A 22,594-nucleotide genomic window follows, 5' to 3' on the forward strand; every position below is an offset into this window, starting at 1 on the left:
ACTGTAGGTCCCCATATAAATGGCTGTAAAAGTCAGCTCAAAGGTCACGTGTAATAAAGCAGTATGGTGTTCAAAGTAATGGGATTAACAGCAGTTTTAACTTTTATTATTAAGAGAAGTGATAGATTGTGGAAAAAGTAATCATTGATAAATGTGCCATTATAGAACATTAAGTTCAGTTTTGAATCCAGTGAAGATATCAGAAATGTTTCAAAACTAATGATAATTGTGTAATTTACATTAGCTCAATTCTCATGACATTTTTGCATTGTTGTGTTGGTAAACATGTCTGAAAAGTATCTGTACAATGTTAGCCACATTCATTATTTAGTCTGTCAGCTGTCAAAAAGATTATATGTATTTTGGTAGTACTGACGATCATTTATTTTGGATGGAAATAGGTCAAAGAATTTGTATTAAATTTTGCCGTGAATATGGAATACAGTGCAGCAAAGATTTAGGAATGTAAAATAATGCTTTTTGTGAGTGTGCTGCGCAAAAACAAGGACTTAAGAGTGGTGTGACTGTAAGGATTGATATCATATGCCATTGGGCAAATGCATGTCTATCAGAAATATTTGCTTGTTACCATCTTACAATTGAGCTATGCACAATTTAATTTATGTCCACAAAGCCAAACTTGCTGCACACAGATGTAACTCATTGCCCTGGAGTGTAAATTGTGTAATATTTACAAATTTAATTGAAGTACAAGCTAAATGACTAGAATATTAATATAATTAATAAAATGTTGTATCCTTCTGGATAATTGATTGTTAGCAACACCTTTGGGTTTAGATTTGACAAAACCCAATTATTTATTCGTCCAGTTAAAACACACAGATAATTGAAATGGTGATCCTAGTAATCCACATACAATCTGTGGTGTAACATGTGAATTTTACTGAACAACACTTAAGCCGATGAAAGATGTTCACGGAAACCGGAAATATTGTCCAAGTGATGGTTATAGTATCACTTCATAACGGGTAATGCAGACTATGATATAAATGTAAATACTGCCTGAATTCTCGTTTTTGCTTGCAAGGGTGCAGCATTGTAAATAACATCGTTGGCTTGTTATTGTTCCATGAATTTTAACAAAATTGTGTATTCCAAGACTTTAATAACGATTTCTTTTTCTAATAGTAGACTTGACTATGGAAGGACGCATTTTAAAAGGAGGTTTACTCCTATTGTTAAAAAAAGAAATGACAGCTGCCATTGCTGCTTGATATCAGAAAATATTAATTTTTGTCAATATATGCTCTTATAAGAAGCTGAATATATACTGTAATATACCTGGGCTGGTGAAACATGTCACTTGACAGCTCGTGTGTGGTTGGCTACACTGCGATTGTGAGGTTGCAATAGCTGCCACCGCACATGCCCACAACTCTGAAGTACGTTTTGTAAATGTAAGCTACAATCAACATTTATACGTAAGTGCAACAAAGTACATTTTTCTAACAATGGAGAGGACGACGACGGAGACTCAGCGTGTGATAGTATATGAAACCGGGAAATAAAAACACCCGAAGTTAATGACAATATCTATGAAAAGTTGTTCCAAATTGTTACAGTAATAAATGCATATAAAACGTTATATAATAATGTAAATGTAATCATACCAAATACCACACTCTCCACATTCATAGAAAGAAATAAAGCAAAACATGCATAGCCTACCGGATTGCAGAGAGAAAAAGAATTAATTCTGTATACATTTACACTTACCAATTTACGATGTCAATGGTGCAATTCCATCCAGTTCTCCTTCACTATCATCAGAATTGTCACCAAAACCATTGTCTTCGTCGTCATCATCATCATCATCATCATCATCATTAAGAGAAATCATTAATTTTTCGTTTTAATTTATAATGCCATCTATAGTCTGTGCTTCTCTTATCAGTTCAGCAACATGGTCTACTTTTTTCCTCCATGAGGTAGCGTCTACAGTAGCAAGACCTTCATGTAGCAGTCTTTCCACTTCTTTTATAGAAAAAGTCTTGTTGTTACTTCTAATGTACGCCCTGACTTCACTCCAAACCAATTCAATTGGATTAAAATGGCAGTAATAAGGTGGTAGTCTAATTACCAAGTTCACTTGCAATTTCATCTACAACATATTTAGGTGTCACAGGCTTATTTTGTTTCATGAGCAAGTATAACAGCAGCTTTGTCATGCTCATGTCCGCAGCAATGTCACTCACCTGCAACCACTGCACCATAGTTTCTTTACGGCCACTAGTGGTCTGAGTTTTATCTAAAATCACGGAATGGTATGATGCATTGTCCATCACAAAAACTATCGGAACACTAAACTGGAGCAACAAATTTTTAAACCACTGTAGAAACCGTGGGTGGTCCATATCCTCATGATAGTCACCAGTTTTTTTTTTATCGAAAAACTAGAAGTCCTTCAGGCACAAAGCCGTTTGAAGATCCTGCACATGGGCCACAATTAATCGGGATCCTCTTCCTGTTGGCTGACGACCGCTGTTATTCGGAGTATCATCTGTCCAGCATTTCTCAAGTGATTCTCCACTGTTGACCCAGGTTTTGTCTAACCATATGACTGAGTGTATGTCCTTTCCTACAATTTTGTGAAAGAAACTGGTACGAGCTGCAATGACATGAGCTCTTTCTAGTTACAGTTTTATTCCATCTAGCTTTTTAAAACGGAAGCCCATACTTTTTAATATCATCTATCATCTTAAGTGAGGCGCCCTGCCCGCCGCCCCCATCCCCCCTCCCCTCCCCACCCCTCCCTCCCCGAGAACCCCTTGCGGGTTCAGGGGTTAGAATAGACCCGCGGTATTCCTGCCTGTCGTAAGAGGCGACTAAAAGGAGTCTCAACTGTTTCGGCCTTTAATGTGATGGTCCCCTAAGGGGTTTGACCACTACCTTTCCAAATTTTCCATTAATGCGTACTATTTGGGGAAGGACGCCTTATGTGGTGCACCTTAAATCCATCTTGCCCTAAGATCTGGCACACCCGATTATGTCATGGAGTTGGATGTACATTGAGCTTCCGGCCACATCAGCTGTAGTGTGTTCCGGGTAGCATACATTCCCTCCATTGTGCACTTCCATCTTCGCCCTCATGATATACATAGATATTCGACACCCAACATCCCGCACGGTAGCCAGTCCGTTGTGGTGGGGTCGTCATGTACCCTCTTGGTGGTAGCCCCCTGACTACACAGGGATCGCAGTGCTGATGCCTGAGCTGCTACCTCCCCATGTATGCCAAGGAGTCGATGCCTATCTCCCTGGGGAATCAGGACTCCCGGCAAAGGCCATACTGCCAGGTGGCCTTTGCTGTGGATGGGTGGCGCCCGTGGGGAGAGCCCCTGGTCGGAGTGGGTGGCATCATGGCGGATGACCCGCAATGAAGCATGGTGCATCATCTCTCACTGGTGGACCCCCACCATCAGTCTCTAAGCGATCGAGGTCTACCCTCAATGGCAAGAAATACAATCAGAGATCATTTCCCTCCCTGGCCACTCCATGGGAGGAACGTATGGCTAAAGAAGGCATTGGAGATTATTCACCCCAGTACCTCATCTGTACGCAAGTTGATGGTGAATCATTTATGTCGACCAAGCCTCAGTTTTTTGTGGAGCATTTAGAGGACAAGTTTGGTGAGGTGGAGGGCTTGTCCAAAATGCGCTCTGGGTCAGTTCTAATCAAAACAGCATCCTCTGCTCAGTCACGGAGGTTGCTCGCTTGCGATAAGTTGGTGGATGTTTCAGTTACCCTCACGCCCCATAAGAGTTTAAACATGGTCCAGGGTATTATATTCCACAGGGATCTTCTTCTACAGACGGACGATGAACTATGCGCCAACCTAGAACGACGAGGTGTTCACTTCAGCCGGCACGTCCATCGGGGTCCGAGGGATAATCAGGTAGCCACCGGTGCCTTCATCTTGGCCTTCGAGGGTGACATCTTACCCGAAAAGGTCAAGGTTATGGTTTACCGCTGTGATGTGAAACCATATATCCCTCCTCCGATGCGGTATTTGAAATGCTGGAAGTTTGGGCATTTGTCATCCCGATGTACTTCCGGCATCACGTGGACGTCCTTCGCATGCAAATACTCCATGTGCCCCTGTGTTAACTGCGGAGAACACCATCCCCCCTGCTCGCTGGACTGTAGGATACTCCAGAAAGAATGGAAGATAATGGAATATAAGACCCTGGACCTCCTGACCTACTCCGAGGCTAGGCGGAAATATGAGCAGCTACATCCTGTGCCAATGCCATCAACCTATACCACTGCTGCAACAACGGTTCTGTCATCTCCCATGTCGTCACGTACGGTTGGCTCTCTGCTACGTCAGAATCCACCGGCTCCCTTGATTGTGGGGGGCACTTCACTCCCTGTTGCTCCTGCTCCATCTACTTCAGGGACACCACCACTCCAACCATCGGGGACATTAGTTCCCCCTTCCCAGCCAGAGAAGTGTAAGACTTCTTCAGCTACTCTCACCAGGAAGAGGTCCCTTGGGGCCCTCCCATCCCAGGTTTTGCCCAGTGCCAAAGCAGACACCTGCAAGTGGCTGAAACAACCACCAGTCGCTGGTCGTAGGGCCTTTAGCAAATAAAAAAAATTAAAATAATAATAATAGTAATAATATAATAATAGTAATAATTTGTAATAATAATAATAATAATAATAATAATAATAATAATAATAATACTTGTTTGTTTGGTTGAGTAAGTAATTGAGAGATTAAAATTTTACGCCGTGAATTTATCGAGCTTCACACGTCCGGAGATGTACGGAACATAGCCAGGGCTCATTATATATTTTTTGTAGACAAAGTCTAATATCTGACCTGAGCTTCAATCATGAAAATGGAGTGACTAAAATTACTAAAACAAAGAAAAGCATACGATTAAATAAAATATATATTCATTTTAACATATACATTACGATATTTATTACACTTACGTAAAATTATAGGGAAATAATTGCAGATCATTTACAAATGAGAGCGACTTATTAATTCTGCGCCTCTTTTCTGCAAATAAGTATGAAATGGCTAACTGTGGAGCCACACAAAATATTACGTCCTTCTAGGACAACGAATGACATAAGAGTGTGTTGATGCCTACTGGCTGTGACAAGAGAGCGGTGTTAATTGCTTTATTTTGCATTATCTTGTCTTAAAAAATCGATACATATAATCTAAGTTAACTAAATTAAATATTGTCTGTGCTCGAGTGCAAATGGTTCCTTAAACTGCCCCCCAAATTGCGAGGGCAAAGGTGTACCACCTGCAGCTGAGCAATTTGTTGACGTATTTTCTTTGTCATGTCATGAATCATAAGTTATTACGTATCTTGATTCACAGATTCAACATACATATAATATCATAAGTGTCATACATCTATACAAATACATAAATAATATTTACATACAAGATAAATAAAAGTGAAAAGAAAAAATAAAAATATTTGATTCCGAGCGGTATTGAACCTGGGAACTCCAGTACCAGAGTGCAGTGCACTGGCTCAGAGCTATCACTGCTCTCATTTCTCTGTTGACTATAACAAATTTCACAGTTCGTATTCACTTGTGCTGTTACTTTGTAAAAAATTGTTGGGCATATAGTCCGTTGTTCTCTTTCACTTCAAAATGTTATTACACATGTTCATTCAATAAATAAAATTAATTAATGGTTTTGTGCATATTCAGAGATATGTGAACGTATTTTCTTTAGAATGTCACTTGTTACAGAAGGTTTATACTGTGCTAAAGTCTTTGTACTTTAAAATAAATGTCACGTGTCACACATTTTGTTTACATTGAGACGAAAGTTCTTGAAGAAACAAGTTGGAGATCAAGAATCTCGCAATGAAGCGTGCTTTGGAAGACGCAGTTAAAATGTGGTTTCGTCTTGGTAGGAATACATGGTGTCAGTGGTTCCGTACTGACCAGTCCGTGTTACGTCTACTCAATAACCTCCAATTTCGTCTTCCAAAAGGCGTATGTCGTTATGTCGTCTCCTGGATATTGTTTCGTCGAAAAGTGTGCCGTGGTTTTACGACTCACGTCACCTATAGTGTCCCATTATGAGCACAGTGAACCAACCGTTTTTTTTAAATATTTGCACACAACTTGTTCATACATTGTTCGTTGCAAAACAAAATGTTCGTTCACAACAGAGAGCACAAAACATAACAAATATCACTTCACTTTGAGTGCAGTTTTCTGTTACATGTTTACATAGATATAAAAAATTTTCTGTGGAACATGTACCTATACATTTACGTTACGTTGTTTGCTTAGACATATACATATTTTACATTTTTCAATTGCATTAAACTAGATATTTACAAATACATATGGGTCAGACATAGAAAAAATATGTTATAGATTCATTGTATTGTGATACATTAAGAAATTCCATTTCCTTTTATAGGGCTCTTCCACCTTTTTTTTGTTTTGAATAAAGTTTTCCTTTTTAAGTATATTTTCCTTTACATCAGTACTACAATTCCTCATTAAATGTTTCCTGCAACATAAACTTTCATAGTAGGTTAGAAAACATCTTGGAGATGATCTGTCCTGAAAAGTCATGATTACAATAAGACACGACACGTCACATCCACAATCAATTCCAAATTAGCACATGCACAAAGTATCATTTACAAATAAAATATATAGCCTTGCTCAATTAATCTCATTTGTCATTTCCTGTAGAGTGTCTTTTGTTCATGTTGTATTCATGTGGATTGTGGTGTGAGTGTGAATAGCAAATCAAGTGTCTATCATGGCAATTAATATATCAGGTTCAGGGCAGCAATTGTCTCTGGTCATTTAGTCTGTCAGCTTGTCTGCAGGGTATTAATAAATATAATCAGTAACTGTGCTTTGCATGAAAATTGTTAGTTCTTCCTGTGTCTTATCTTCTTGCTGCTGCTGCTGCTGTAAAATGTAGATAGCCTACTTAAGATTATAGCTTATATCTTCTTCTTCTTCTTCTTCTTCCAGCTTGAAGTACCAGATGTGACTTACCTTGTTGTTATATCAGTATACTCTGCTAATGGCTAAAAGTTTTCAAATCTTTGTGAGGGTACAAACCTAAAATTCTCTTATTCTTGGGGTTTTGTAGCAGATATGCTCCAGGGTGTGGTATATCAATGATTGTGTAAGGACCTTCATATAATGGACGCCACTTGACATTACGTTTTAGAGGTGATGACGATTTGTAGTGGGTCTTAAGTAAAACTTGCATGCCTATTGTAAAGTTTTGCCTTCTTTTCAGATTAGCACCATAGTTCTTATTTCTAATGTCAGCTTGTTCAGTAATTGCAATGAGTACTTCCCTTACCTTTTCCTCGTGTGAAGGTTTGGTGTCAGAAAATTTTGGTAGTGGGTTGCTCCATTCATTAGTTTCCTTTGTGTCAAACATGATTTCTCTGGGAGTGTAGGGTGTGTTGTTGTTGTGTATTTCCTCAAAATGTGCTAGGTAATGTATCCAGTTTGTGTGCTGTGTTGAGGTTTAAGTTCTCATGAATCTATTTAATTCTCTAAAAATTCTCTCACAAGGGTTGGCTGATGCATGAAACTTTGAAATAAAGATACTCTTAATGTTATTGTCCTTTAGAAATTTTCTCCAGATGAATCCTGCATAATACGTGGCATTATCTGATAGAATGGCTTTAGGTTTTCCACAGTATGGCATGTAATCATTTGTGAATCTTCTGATGATGGTGTTTGCTGTGGGTGACTTAATGGCAAAAAGTTTGATGTGCTTTGAAAATATGTCATAAAATGCTAGAATGTATTTGCAACCTCCGATGCTAGTTGGATGAGGTCCGCTAACATCTGTACAAAGTATCTCTCTAGGTCCAGTGGGTAAGATAGAGTGCAAATCTGTTTTGGTGGATTGATTTTGTGGCTTGGATTTTTGACATATGAGACATTTGCTGATAACATCATGTATTTTTCTTCTTATGTTTGGAAAATAGCAATACATTTGTAACTTGTTTAGACATTTCTTTGTTCCGTAGTGTCCCCAAACTGTGCAAGTGTGTGCAATGAGTTTGTGCACAGAATCTTGTCGTATGCAGACGCACCAGTTAGTAGCATTTGTGTGTCTTTTGTAGAAAAGTATGTTGTTGTGTAACATGTATCTGTCTTGTAAAGTGTCATTGTGTTGTTGTACTATGATTTGTTTTATTTTGTACCAGTGTGGATCTGAATCTTGTAGTGTTGCCATGTTCTTGCATAGGTCTATGTAGTATTGTGTAAACTGTTTGTCTTGCATGAGTAGTATTCTGTAATCGTGTGTGTTCTCAAAGTCTGTATTGTTATGGTGTAATCCTTGCGGTAGTCTTGAAAGTGTGTCAGCTATTATGTTGTCTTTTCCCTTGATGTGCTTGATTTCGAAAGAGTAATTCTGTAATGCAAGTGCCCAGCGCGTAAGTCTAGGATGAATGAGTTTACATGACAAAAGGAAGGTAAGTGCTTGATGGTCAGTGTATATAATGGTGTGCCTTCCATACAGATAATAATTAAAATTTTTAAATGCCCATATAATAGATAATGTTTCCAATTCTGTGGTGGAGTAAGATCTTTCACATTCCATTAAAGTCCGACTGGCAAAACCAATGATCTTAATATGTTCTGGAGTTCCTGTTTTAACAAGTTCGAATAAACAACATCCCAAACCAATATTTGATGCATCACAAGCAATACAAAAGTTCAAATTGAAGTCTGGATGTTCCAGCATGTTTGAATTTACTAAGGCTTCTTTGATTTTAGTAAAGTCATTTTCACAGTCTTGGTTCCAAATCCATACCTGCTTCTTCTTTAATAAGTTTAGTAAGTATCTGCTATTGAGTAACTGTTTAGGTATGAATCTTCTGAAAAATGAGCATAGACCAAGAAATGATTTTAACTGTTTCTTATTAGTGGGACTGGGGAAATGTGTGATAGCATCTAATTTTGAAGGGTCAGGTTTAATGCCTTGTGTGTTGATGATGTGTTCTAGGTATTTGATCTCAGAACAAGCAAATCTAGATTTACAAATATTGGCAGTGATACCAGCTTGTGTGAATCTGCATAGTAAAGTGTTCAGGGTATCAGTATGTTCCTTCCAGATTTTTGAGGCAATCAGTATGTCATCTACATAGTGTGTAACAGTTTCTAGTAAATCATCACCAAGTACAGAGTTTAGTGCAGTAATGAATACTCCTGAGCTAACATTTAGGCCAAATGGTAATACACAAAATTGATAAGTTCTGCCACCAAACATAAAGGCTGTGTATTTTCTGGATTCTTTGCTTATTGGCACCTGCCAAAACGAATTTTTAAGGTCTATTGTAGAGAAATATTTTGCATCCAAGAATTTCTGAAGTTGTTCGTCAGGATTTTCTGGTTGTGTCCTCACAGGTAAGATAATTTGGTTGATAGCTCTTGCATGTAATACTAACCTGATACTTCCATTGTGTCTTTTCACTACATGCAAAGGGCTACAATATGGAGATGTTGATGGTTCTATAATATTCCATGTAATCATTTTCTTTAGTTCTTCCCAAACTGCAGGTCGCAGAGCTAGAGGTACATTGTATGACTTGTGGTAATAGATTTGGTGAGGCTTGACTTCAATCGTATACATATATGTGTTGATCCTACCTGGCTTACTAGTGAAAACATCCTTATTCTTAAGTAAAATATGTTTAAGTTGGGATCTCTCCTCTTCATTAATAGCATCACATTCTGATAACTTAGAATTAATTTGTGTAAGTACATCATTCACTATCTCACTGTGTGATACAGGTTGTTGTGTGGAATCTGTCAGTCTCACGTATAATCTGTATCTTGTAGCCAGAACAGTGCTTGTTATGGTCTACTAGTCGAGTGTCCAAGTTCAAAACTATGTCTCTGCCTTCATACTTAAAATAACAAATGCCTTTGGAGAAGTCTATAGTACAGTCCTTCTCACAAAGAAAATCAATACCCAATATACAATTGGCAGCAAGGCTTTGGACAACTAGGAAAGGCCATTGTACGATTCCATTTCCCATATTAACAGTCACAAATACCTGCTTATTAACTCTACTTGACTTATTACCTAATGCAGTTAATATTAAACAGTTTTGAACTGGGAACTCTGGTATCTTAGAAGTTTTCTTCATCATAGTATAAAAATTGTAAGAAATCATACTGACAGCAGCTCCTGTATCAATAATTATGTTAGTAGGTATACCTCCTACAATGCCTGAGGTGAGGTGGAAGACAGTACAAATCTTTTCTTTACATTGTGACATTGTGTGTTGTCATTTATCAGATCATCAGCTAAGTTTCCACTTTCATTATATCTTAAGAATAGTGTAGGCAACTCTTGTTGTGTAAATGTTAATTTTTCTTGTTTCACAGTTTCACTAGCAAGTGTGTATTCAAACATAGTTTCTAAATTGAAGTTGCCCCCCAAATGTTCCTCAGTCACAACCTGGGGTTCAGTAATGACTGGTTCTAGTTTACCTGGTTTGTCTGGCCATTGGCAAGTGTAGTTGTAGTTTCATTAGCTACCTCAATAATATTTACATTAGGATATTGTCTTTGCCAATCGCCTGTCTGTTTTCGGCTGCCTGAAATCACTTGTTGGTTTGTGTTGCTTGTTCGTGCAAAATTCCCTTGTGGCATCTGAATATGATTTTGTGGTGGCGGTTGCTGTGTTTGCCACTGTCTCACATAATACTGGTTGTCGTTCTGGTTAAAGTGCTGTGTAGGTGTTCCATTTCTTGTGTAATCTGTGTTGTTGTTTCTTTGCCAGTGTTTCTGTTTGGCTTTGTGTCCGTTGTTGTTTCCATTATTCCTCCTTGAATTAAAATTGTCGTTTCTTCGTTTTTTGTACGGGTTATCTCCCTGTTGTTGTAGTTGTTGTTTGTGTGCAGCTGTGAGTTGTGGTGATTGTTTTGCATGTTTACTGTGTGTTGTGAATTTTGCTGTGTGTTGTGAATTTTGCTGTGTGTTTGGTAATGTAGCAATGTAGACATGTTGATTCCTACTGCGTGAGTTGTGTGTTGGTTCTTGTTCTTCATATAGTAAATCAACAGCATCTAACTTTTCCAAAAAATATTCAGGATCGTCGTCCGGTAAGTACAGTAATTTCTCTTTAATATTAAAAGGAAGTCTTGCTTTCAGTGATCGGATCACATCTTTTGGTTTCACTGGTTCATTAAGGAAGTGTGTCATGTTTAGGTACTTCTCGAAATATCTGCGCAGGTTGCCGTTTTTAGGATTGAAGTGTTCGGGTTCAGTGACTTGTTTGCGAATGCGTTCCTGCACAGTGGGTGACCAAAACTTATTCAAGAAGGCGCGTTCAAACTGCTCGTATGTTACACACCTGTTGCTTTCATGGTAAGCCCAGACAGCAGTGTCCCCTTGAATGTAATCCACAATGTACGCAATGTGTTTGTGGTCGCTCCACGAACGTGGGAATGCGTTCCTAAAAGCTTTTAAGAAGATGACAGGGTGTACAGTGTTTTTGCCTGGTATAAAAGGTTGGAATTTACGGTGCTTGAATAGACTTTCTTCTTCTTTGTTACATGTTCGTCTGTTTCTTTCCGTGTAATCATTGAATTCTTCCCTGTGTGTACATGGTTCTTCATCAGAATAATTGTATTGTATTTCAGGTGATGGATATCTGTTGCTATGCGTGTCAGTGTATTGTGTATTTGAGTGTTGAAATTCGTGTGTGTACATGTGTTCATTTTCAAATCGAGATTTTCTTTTGTGTGTGTAAAAATGTGTAGTGGGTGTACTATTCTGTTGTGCTTGGCATTGAGTTGTCTTTGTTTGCATATCGTCATCGATTACTTGCCTATTGTTCATGTATTCCACTACAGAATCGTGCACAATATGTGGCAATTTGTTTTGTATACATTCTTCAAAAATTTCGTCTTTGTGTGCCGTCCATTCTTTAAATTGTGAATTAATTCGAGACAAATGGGGTTCAGCCTCTATCTGTATTGTTGTGTGAATCTGTTTGTGAATGTCAGCTACGTTTGTTTCTATTGTATTCACCTTTAAATTAATTTCGTCACATGCGTGCATGTTTGATTCTAATTTGCAATTAATAGTTTCACAGGTTTTTGTCAAGTCATGGATGTGATTGGCGTTGTCGCTTTGTCGTAACTCTAAATTTTCGAATTTCTCCGTAAGATCGTCGACCTGTTTGGAAAGACGTGTATTAATCTCATCTACCTTTTGAATCAAGTGTGGCGAAGTCTGATTTTATGTCATTTCTGAAGGCTGCATTGTCTGTCATTAATTGTGTGAATTTTTCGTCATTATCTAGCTTAATATTGGATATGCCTTCCAAAATTGAATTCAGTAAAGCGGCAAAATTTTGATTGCAAAATGAACTTGCCCCCGCCGCGTCATTAGACGTGACGTGGTCTCTCAGGTTTGGTTCTGAATTGCTCCTTTCGGCGTTTTTGTGTGTGTGTGTGTAGCAGGTTATTTTGATGTGTTTGCGTGTCTGTATTAATTTCTGTGTCTGAATGTGTCTGTGTATCCATGTTTCCATTACTTGATTGTTGTTCCATTGTGTACTGGTGTCGAGTTTTTACCATATCGTGAATAAATTGTGTGCGAGAAAAAAAATTGTTTAAACGCGTAGTGTGAAAACGTACTGCCTATTTGTGTGTTTAAATGACTGAGAATGGTTGAGAGATGACTTTAAAGATCGAAAGTAGCATACGTGTTAATGGTGACTAGCCATGTTGCTTGAATCTTGCACAATGCCGGCCATATTGTGCAATGTAATTTGGGTATTGTTGGATCGGAATGTAATCGCCTGAATAATGAGATTTCGCGGAATTTGGAAAAAATTACTGAATGGAAACTGAATATTGAATTTAATGCTGAGAAAAATAATTTTGAATGAAAAATGTGCTTGGAATCAATTGTGGATGCGCGAGTGCTGCGTCTTACCATACATGTCGTCTTGATGCGAAGATTGCATTTCCAGTCCAAATTGTCTCCAGATTTTATTCGCTTTCTTCCATATTCTCGTCACATGGGTTGTTGCCGGTCAGGATGTACATGAAAAAGAACAATTAGTTGTAGTACAGATACAATAATGAGTCCTGGCACATAGTCGCCAGTTTAGCAAATAAAAAAATTAAAATAATAATAATAGTAATAATATAATAATAGTAATAATATAATAATAGTAATAATTTGTAATAATAATAATAATAATAATAATAATAATAATAATACTTGTTTGTTTGGTTGAGTAAGTAATTGAGAGATTAAAATTTTACGCCATGAATTTATCAAGCTTCGCACGTCCGAAGATGTACGGAACGTAGCCAGGGCTCATTATATATTTTTTGTAGACAAAGTCTAATATCTGAACTGAGCTTCAATCATGAAAATGGAGTGACTAAAATTACTAAAACAAAGAAAAGCATACGATTAAATAAAACATATATTCATTTTAACATATACATTACGATATAAATTACACTTACGTAAAATTATAGGGGAATAATTGCAGATCATTTACAAATGAGAGCGACTTATTAATTCTGCGCCTCTTTTCTGCAAATAAGTATGAAATGGCTAACTGTGGAGCTACACAAAATATTACGTCCTTCTAGGACAACGAATGACATAAGAATGTGTTGGTGCCTACTGGCTGTGACAAGAGAGCGGTGTTAATTGCTTTATTTTGCATTCTCTTGTCTTAAAAAATCGATACATATAATCTAAGTTAACTAAATTAAATATTGTCTGTGCTCGAGTGCAAATGGTTCCTTAAAGGCCTCACGGTCTATCCCTGAGACTGACCCAGTGAGGCCCTCCCAGCGAGAACCACCAAAGGCACAGCTCGAAGCAGACAAAGAAAAAGGCTTCAAAGAATCCCGACGTTACGGTGGCACCCGTCCCACCGCCACCTTCCAGCTCTGTGTCTGAAGATGAGGTGGAGATTCTGGTGTCCGCTGAGGACCTGGATCTTGCCGGTCCCTGAGATGCAATGAATAGCTGTTGCACAGGTAGTCAGTCGGTGGCAGCAGGTGCCCAGGAGGCGTAATCTGCCTCCCAAGTCCCTTCACACCTTTCTCAGCCATGGACAATGTCATCCTCCAGTGGAACTGCGGCAGTTTCTTCCACCATCTTGCTGAGCTCCGACAACTTCTCAGCCTTCATCCTTTCCTCTGCTTTGCTCTTCAAGAAACTTGGTTTCCGGCATTGCGAACCCCAGCCCTCCATGGCTATCGGGGTTATTATAGGAACCGGGCAGCTTATGAAAGGGTATCTGGTGGTGTCTGCACTTATGTTCTTCACTCTCTTCACAGCGAGTCTGTCCCTCTACAAACACCTTTAGAGGCTGTCGCTGTTCGGGTGTGGACGCCACAGGCTGTTACTGTTCGCAGTCTGTATCTTCCACTGGATGGTGATGTCCCGCAGCATGTTCTGGCTGCGCTGATAGCCCAGTTGCCGCCACATTTCCTGTTACTGGGCGACTTCAACTCCCATAACCCTCTGTGGGGTGGGTCAGTGGCAACAGGTTGAAGCGCCACCGTTGAGAATGTATTGACACAGCTCGACCTTTCCATTTTAAATGATGGTGCCTTCACGCATTTCAGTGTGGCGCATGGCACGTACTCCGCCATCGACGTTTCGATCTGCAGCCCTAGCCTCTTACCATCTGTCCAATGGAGTGTGCATGACGACCTGTGTGGTAGTGACCACTTTCCGATCTTTCTGTCACTGCCACAGTGTCACTCTTCTGGGCACCCTTGCAGATGGGCTCTGAATAAGGCTGACTGGGACTTGTTCTCCTCCACTGCTGCCATTGTGCCTTATTCTAATGAAGCCATTGATGCTGTGGTTCACTCGGTCACCACCGGCATCGTTACTGCCACAGAATCTGCCATTCCCCATTCTTCTGGGTCCCTTCGGCGGAGGACTGTGCCTTGGTGGTCGCCTGCGATCGCCGAGGCTATTAAAGATCGCAGGCGAGTGCTCCAGCGTCACAAGCGGCACCCCTCATTAGGAAACCTCATCGCCTTTAAACGGCTCCGTGCGCGGGCCCGCTGCATCATTCACCATCACAAGCAGGAGTACTGGGAACTGTATGTCTCCAGCATTGGCCTCCGTATCTCTCCATCGCAGGTTTGGGCCAAGATTAGGCGCCTCTATGGCTATAGGACCCCTGTCGGCGTCCCTGCCCTCTCACTGAATGGAGCAGTTTATACTGACTCTAACATGATTGCAAACCACTTAGCGGACCATTTTGCTCTCAGTTCCGCTTCTGTGAATTACTCACTGGCTTTCTGCTCCATTAAAGAGCAGTTGGAACATCGGAGCCTTTCATTTCACACTCGCCATGCTGAATCCTACAATGTTCCATTCAGTGAGTGGGAATTCCACAGTGCCCTAGCCGCTTGCCCTGATACAGCTCCCGGGCCAGATCGCATCCACTGTCAGATGCTGAAACACCTCTCCGTGGACTGCCAGCGATGCCTCCTCGACCTTTACAACCATATCTGGGTCGAGGGTGAGTTTCCGTCGCATTGGCAGGAAAGCATTGTTATCCCCATTTTGAAACCTGGCAAGAAAGTATTGGGGGTAGACAGCTACTGCCCCATTAGCCTCACCAACATTCTTTGAAAGTTGCTCGAACACATGGTGAGCCGGAGGTTGAGTTGGGTTCTCAAGTCTCGGGGCCTACTAGCTCCATCTCAGGGTGGATTCTGTAAAGGCTGCTCTGCCGCCGACAATCTGGTGAGCCTGGAGTCAGCCATCTGTATGGCCTTTGCCCGCCGTCAGCACCTCGTCGCTGTCTTTTTTGACATGCGGAAGGCGTACGATACGACATGGCGCCATCACATCCTCTCTACGCTTCATGGTTGGGGTCTTCGGGGTCCGCTGCCGATTTTCCTACAAAATTTTCTGTCGCATCGTACCTTCCACGTGCAAGTCGCAGTCTCCCATAGTTCCCCCCCCGAGTTCAGGAGAACGGGGTACCGCAGGGGTCCGTCTTAAGTGTCTGGCTATTTTTAATTGCAATTAACGGGCTCGCTGCGGTGATGGGAACGTCTGTCTCGGCTTCCTTGTATGCTTATGACTTCTGCCTCTACTATAGCTCCATTGGCATTGCAGCTGCTGAACGTCAGCTGCAAGGCGCAGTCTTGGGCTGTAGCGCATGGCTTCCAGTTTTCGGCTGCCAAGACCTGCGTTATGCATTTCTGCCGGCGATGCACTGTTCACCCTGAGCCGTGGCTTTATGTTGACGGTGAACCTCTTGCTGTGGTGGAGACACATCAGTTTCTGGGTGTGGTTTTTGATGCCTGGTTGACTTGGCTCCCACATATTTGGCAGCTTAAACAGATGTGTTGGCGGCATCTTAATGCTCTACCATGCTTGAGCCACACCAGCTGTGGTGCCGACCGATCTACCCTCTTACGGCTCTACCAGGCGTTAATCCAGTCCCGTCTGGATTATGGGAGCCTGGCTTATGGTTCAGCATCCCCTTCTGCATTGCGGGTGCTGGACCCAATCCTTCACAGCAGAATCTGACTTGCCACTGGTGCTTTCTGGACCAGCCCTGTGAACAGCCTACTTGTGGAGGCAGGTGTCCCTCCACTGTGGTTACGGTGCCAATGATTGCTGGTTGCTTATGATACACATGTTTGTAGCATGCCTGGGCACCCAAATTATCGTCTCCTGTTCCCTCAGTCGGTCGTCCATCTCCCAGAACGTCGGACCCGGTCAGGTTGTACAATCGTGGTCCGTGTCAGAGCGCTTCTCTCCGGGCTTGGGGTTTTCCCTCTTCCACCTCCTTTCCAGGCCCCCCTGCGTACACCCCCGTGGTGTGTGCCCCACCCTTGCCTTCGGATTGAATTGGCACAGGGCCCGAAGGACTCACTCCCTCCGGAGGCCTTCTGCCGCCACTTTCTTTCCGTCCTAGCCATGTATCACGGCTCTGGCGTTGTTTACACTGACGGTTCGATGGCCGCTGGTTGTGTCGGTTATGCTCTCACTCTAGGAGACTATTACGAACAACATTCATTGCCGGCTGGCTGCAGCATTTTCACTGCTGAGCTGGTCGCCATTTTTCGTGCCCTAGAGTATATCCGCTCCTGCTCAGGTGAGTCCTTCGTTATCTGTAGCGACTCCCTGAATAGTTTACGAGCTATCGACCAGTGCTTCCCTCGCTTTCGACTGGTGATGGCTGTCCAAGAGTCTCTCCATACTCTTGCCCGTTGCAGCCGCTCTGTGGTCTTTGTGCGGACCCCAGGCCATGTTTGGATACCGGGCAATGAACATGTTGACCGCCTGGCCAAACAGGCCACCAGTAAACCATCTCTGGACATTGATCTCCCAGAGACTGATTTGCGAGCGATCTTACGCCGCAAAGTTTTCGAACTTCGGGACACTGAATGGTGCAACCTGACCACACCAAACACACTCCGTCCTATCAAGGAGACGATGGATGTGTGGCAGTCGCCCATGCGAGCCACTCGCAAGGACTCAGTAGTCCTTTGTCGGCTCCGCATTGGCCACTCACTTGACACATAGCCATTTACTGCGCAATGAGGACCCGCCGCTATGTCGCTGTGGGTCGGCTTTGACAGTGGTCCACATTTTGTTGACTGTCCCCTTTTAACTTTCCTCAGGCAGACATTTGCGCTGCCTGATACGCTCCCTGCCCTTTTAAAAGATGACACTGCTATGGCAGGCTTAGTTTTGCATTTTATTTGGGCGGGGGGCTTTTATCACTTAATTTAAGTGTTTGTCCTTTTTGTATTGATTCTGGCCTTTGTCCTACAATTTTAGTCTGAGTTTTTAATGTGTTTCTCGGTGGTTGGCTTTTCCTTTTTTGTCTCTATGGTCGGCCAACCACCGTCACACTCGTGTGATTTTAATTCCTTTTGTGTGGTCTCAGTCTGCGTCTTTCTTGTCCTATGTCGTCTGTTGTCATGTCCATTGTTCGTTTTTTATTCTTTGTGAGTGTTTGAAGGTTTTGGAATAAGGGACCAATGACCATAGCAGTCTGGTCCCTTCAATCCCACAAACCAACCAACCAACCAACCCCTCTGGGAAAAGTTCACTTTCTTGTAAAGAAATTAAAAACTTTGCTATTGTGGAGTATTCTTTCCTTTTATAGTATCTGTATGTGTGCTGACGAATTGTATCACATTGCCTGGAGTACTTAAAAACACACTGTTTCATCCACAGGGACTTCCTTCCACACTAATCATAGCATGTAGGCTTCCACACTGCTTACTTCACTGTCTTGTAAGTCTTGAAGTAGCACCCCTTTCCTTATAACTTTTCTGTTCTTTCATTGAGTACTAGAATTTTCGAGGTATGCTCTAAGACATTATCGACAGGAATCAACTCATGCCCATGAACAGAAACAAATTTTTGTCTTGCTCGTAAAACTCACGCGTCCTCTGTAGCAATTCCAAAGCCTGACTATTTTTGGCACTCCACGGTGCAGTGGATTGTCGCTTGGTGAACGACATTGTTTTGGTGACATTGTTTAACAAACAAAAACTTTAGTCGAGGTGGTAACACAACACAACAGCAGGCATTCGCGCACTAACATACAATGTTTACATGGAAGCCGGCAACGTGGTAGCGTTGACGCCAGAACCGGCTTTTGTTAGGTGCTGTTATTGGTTTAGAAGATGTGGCGCCTCCCATTCCTCACTTGATTGTTAGTTATACTACCAAATCTATGGCGCTTGGAGAGTGACCTTGAAGTGACATGTTCCAGTGGCCCGGGTATAGTTGAGCACTGAGAAGAACGTTTTTATGAAATAATAATTGTTGGCTTAAAAGGTAAAATTTTTCTCATTTCTGAAGTGAATATTATGCTCATCTTTCCTTTCCTAGTAATTACAATACAAAGTGCAAGCAAGGATTTTGAATGCTAGTTAGTACTGTGGGATCCGTGTTTAATAACATGGTCTTTTGTAATGAACAGGTTCTCTTTTGTGAAAAGTGAAAATTTGTGGAACTTGCCCTACTGACACAGACTATCATAGCTGTTCAGAATCGTATCTGTCTGACTTGCTTCAATAACAGTGTCAAGAATTTTTCAGAACTACATTATGACACAGATCTTGAAAAGCTGTTTCTTACACTGGCTGCTAAGAAAAACTTTAACCTTGGGTGTGCTCTATTGCACTCTGGAGATGCCATGCATTACTGCAAAATTAATAATTTACACTTTTTCATCCAAGAAGACAGTAATTAAGATCCACAGCACTAAATATTTTATTTTTGATGAAAAAGTCAGTTTCAATTTTCATATTCAAAAGTAACACCAAAGAACAGATTTATTTAAATCATTTAATACTAGAGCTGGTAAGAGTAGGGAACAGTAGTTACGATCAATTTTGCAGTGGAAGGTTTCGAGGCTGCCTGTCTATTTGTTCTTTTTGCTTTTATCAGGAATACTAAATAATTTTTCAAGTGGCCATGGGAGGGTCATCAGATGGTAAAGTGTGGAACACCCCATTGTGCATGCTCTCGTTTGCTGTATGCGCAGATTTGGTGTAAAAGGCCTAAGCTCAGAACATCAAGGCATGAAGTGCGTGAGCATCTCCACCTGCTATGGAGGGGCCACTTAAGCTATGGTGTTGCGGATTGGAAGTGTTGTGGAAGCCATGGAGCTAAGGTTGTGGGTGATAGTGTCAGTGCCAGAACAATTGAAGAATGTGGAAGAACTGTCATTCTCTAATGTCAAATGAGAGCAGCAGTACATGCTATGACTTGTTGTGAGTTTTGATCTGTATCATCCACAGTTGAAAACAAAACTGTGCAGAGGAAACATTGCAATTATAATACGGAAGGGGTATCACAAACTGATTACATCATTTTAATAGTTGGTACATGTGTGCTCTCTTTCAGCAACTGCCCTCTGCAAAAGGTGAAATCACACATCACGGTTTAGTGGCACTGCATAGTAGACCCACTACAGTAAATAAATTCAAAAATGGCAACTGCAAAATACCTGTAAGGTAAAAATTGGCACACACATCAGCAGTCTGACAGGTCATGTATGGAGTGGAATACAACATACAAAAAAACCATTCGTACATGACATTCCAAGTGCGCGAAATAAAAATAGTGATAATAATAACACAATAATTTCAGGAAAAACTGCATATAAACATATCCAAGTGGTAGCAGATTCCCAGAAAAATTAAGTAAAGGTCTCTGATTCATGAAATATTAGGCCCCATTCTGCTAAACAGTTCAGAAAATAATCAACAGTTTACAAATAATTAAATTTCAGTATAGTGATCAAAATACTTGAAAGCATATAATAATCTGTATTTACACAGTCTAGCCAGTAACTATCCTTAAATGTAGCCAAAATAACTCAGCGTCCTAAGGTACACATCACTAGACATTTGTGAAATGTTAAAGCTCCAGCTCCCTCGTAGATTCTAAGTTCAACTTAGTCGGGAATTCTCCTAGGTTTTAACAAAAGTTAAAGTACACACATCAAAGAAAGTTTCTCATCACCTTGGTTCTGAGAGTTCCGGAACCTGTACAGAAAATTGGAATAGAGGTCAACATAAACATCATTTCTGCCTTTTTTATTGCTCATGAAAACCACACCTTCAGAGGTGGTGGTCCAGATTGTTGTACACACCGGTTCCCTAATACCCAGTAGCACGTCCTCTTGCATTGATGCATGCCTGTATTTATCCTGGCATACTATCTGCAAGTTCATTGAGGAACTGTTTTTTCAGATTGTCCCACTCCTCAGTGACGATTCGGCATAGATCCCTCAGAGTGGTTGGTGGGTCACGTCATCCATAAACAACCCTTTTCAATCAATCCCAGGTGTGTTTGATATGGTTCATGTCTGAAGAACAAGTCAAGTCAAGTGATGTCATTATCCCGAAAGAAGTCATTCACAAGATGTGACGATGGGGGGCGAATTGCCATCCATGAAGACGAATGCGTTGCCAATATGCTGCCGATATGGTTGCACTATTGGTCAGAGGATGGCATTCACATATCATACAGCCATTGCGGCATCTTCCATGACCACATGACCACCAGCGGCGTATGTCGGCCCCACATAATGCCACCCCACAACAGCAGGGACCCCTCCACCTTTCTGCACTCGCTGGACAGTGTGTCTAAGGCATTCAGCCTGACCGGGTTGCCTCCAAACATGTCACCAATGATTGTCTGGTTCAAAGCATATGCGACACTCATCGCTGAAGAGAACATGATGCCAATCCTGAGCGGTCAATTCGGCATGTTGTTGGGCCCCTCTGTACCGTGCTGCATGGTGTTGTGGTTACAAAGCTGGACCTCGCCGTGTACGTCGGGAGTGAAGTTGCTCATCATGCAGCCTATTGCGCACAGTTTGAGTCGACTGGAACTAATCGGCTGTCAGACCCCCTCTGTCTAATAGGTGCTGCTCATGCATGGTTGTTTACATCTTTGGGCAGGTTTAGTGACATCTCTGATCAGTCAAAGGGACTGTGTCTATGTTACAATGTCCACAGTCAACATCTATCTTCAGGAGTTCTGGGAGATGGGGTGATGCAAAACTTTTTTTGATGTGTGTATTTGTGAGGCCACTTGCTGCCAAAAACCTGTCACTTTACAAGTCCCAAAGCCAAACAGCTATCCAGCTAAATTAATTCAGTGACTGCCTGGAACGGAGTGACCAGCAGTGACCGCTTGTGTGCTGTTATATGCTCTCATTAAGCTCACCAAATTTTACAGTGATCACAAAACATACAAAGTGGACCCCCCTTTAATATACTGTATCTATTGTTCATAAATACTACATACATGTTCAAAGAAATGTCTCTCCCTGCCTGCACCCCATTAGACCAAACACGGTGTCCTAAGTCTACTACCTTACTCAAAATTAATTTAAATATAAAATTTCTGCATACATGTTCAACATTAACCCTTTAAATCTCACAGGCTAAATTATTAGCCACCACATTTATCTCTGAATGGGCAAATTATTTTCTTGTTATTCAGAGGGATCATTTTTGGGAAACTTAATTCTAAGTCGCTCAGGCTACAATAAGCTGTAATTTTCTAGTGAATATTATTCCTAATAATATTCGTATTGGTTCTCCAGCTAGAACATAACGTCATCTTGTCACAATATTTTGCCAGTCCACCTGGCCGCCATATTCAGGTGAGTAAGCTGTCACACTAACTCACTGGAACTGACATCAAAGCGCAGGGGCAGCTCGTTTATACACCACCTGTAGGTCCACCGCATGTGTGAGCATATTTGCCCTCTAGCACAAAGCACGAGAGCACACAGGTGATGAAAACTCGCAGAAACAATAAATCAATATCAAACACTGTTGATACTTTTTCATGACTTTTAATGTAAAACAGAACAGTGCTCCAACTCTTAAATGATACGCGCTATCTGTGTTTATAATACACCGTCAATAAGCAATCTTCAAAGTTTCAACTGCTTTCTTCTCAGTCTACAATAATAGATGATACCTGTCAATGTTGTTGTTGTCTTCAGTCCTGAGACTGGTTTGATGCAGCTCTCCATGCTACTCTATCCTGTGCAAGCTTCTTCATC

General features: G+C 41.2%; 1 protein-coding gene across 2 annotated transcripts in view; it reads left to right on the plus strand.

Moving 5' to 3' along the window:
* Nucleotides 1-22,594, plus strand: part of LOC126162014 (developmentally-regulated GTP-binding protein 2) — a 140,723-nt gene that overhangs the window by 40,413 nt on the left and 77,716 nt on the right. The window lies entirely within an intron of this gene.

This window comes from Schistocerca cancellata, chromosome 2, assembly GCF_023864275.1.
Source record: "Schistocerca cancellata isolate TAMUIC-IGC-003103 chromosome 2, iqSchCanc2.1, whole genome shotgun sequence".
NCBI classification, from domain to species: domain Eukaryota; kingdom Metazoa; phylum Arthropoda; class Insecta; order Orthoptera; family Acrididae; genus Schistocerca; species Schistocerca cancellata.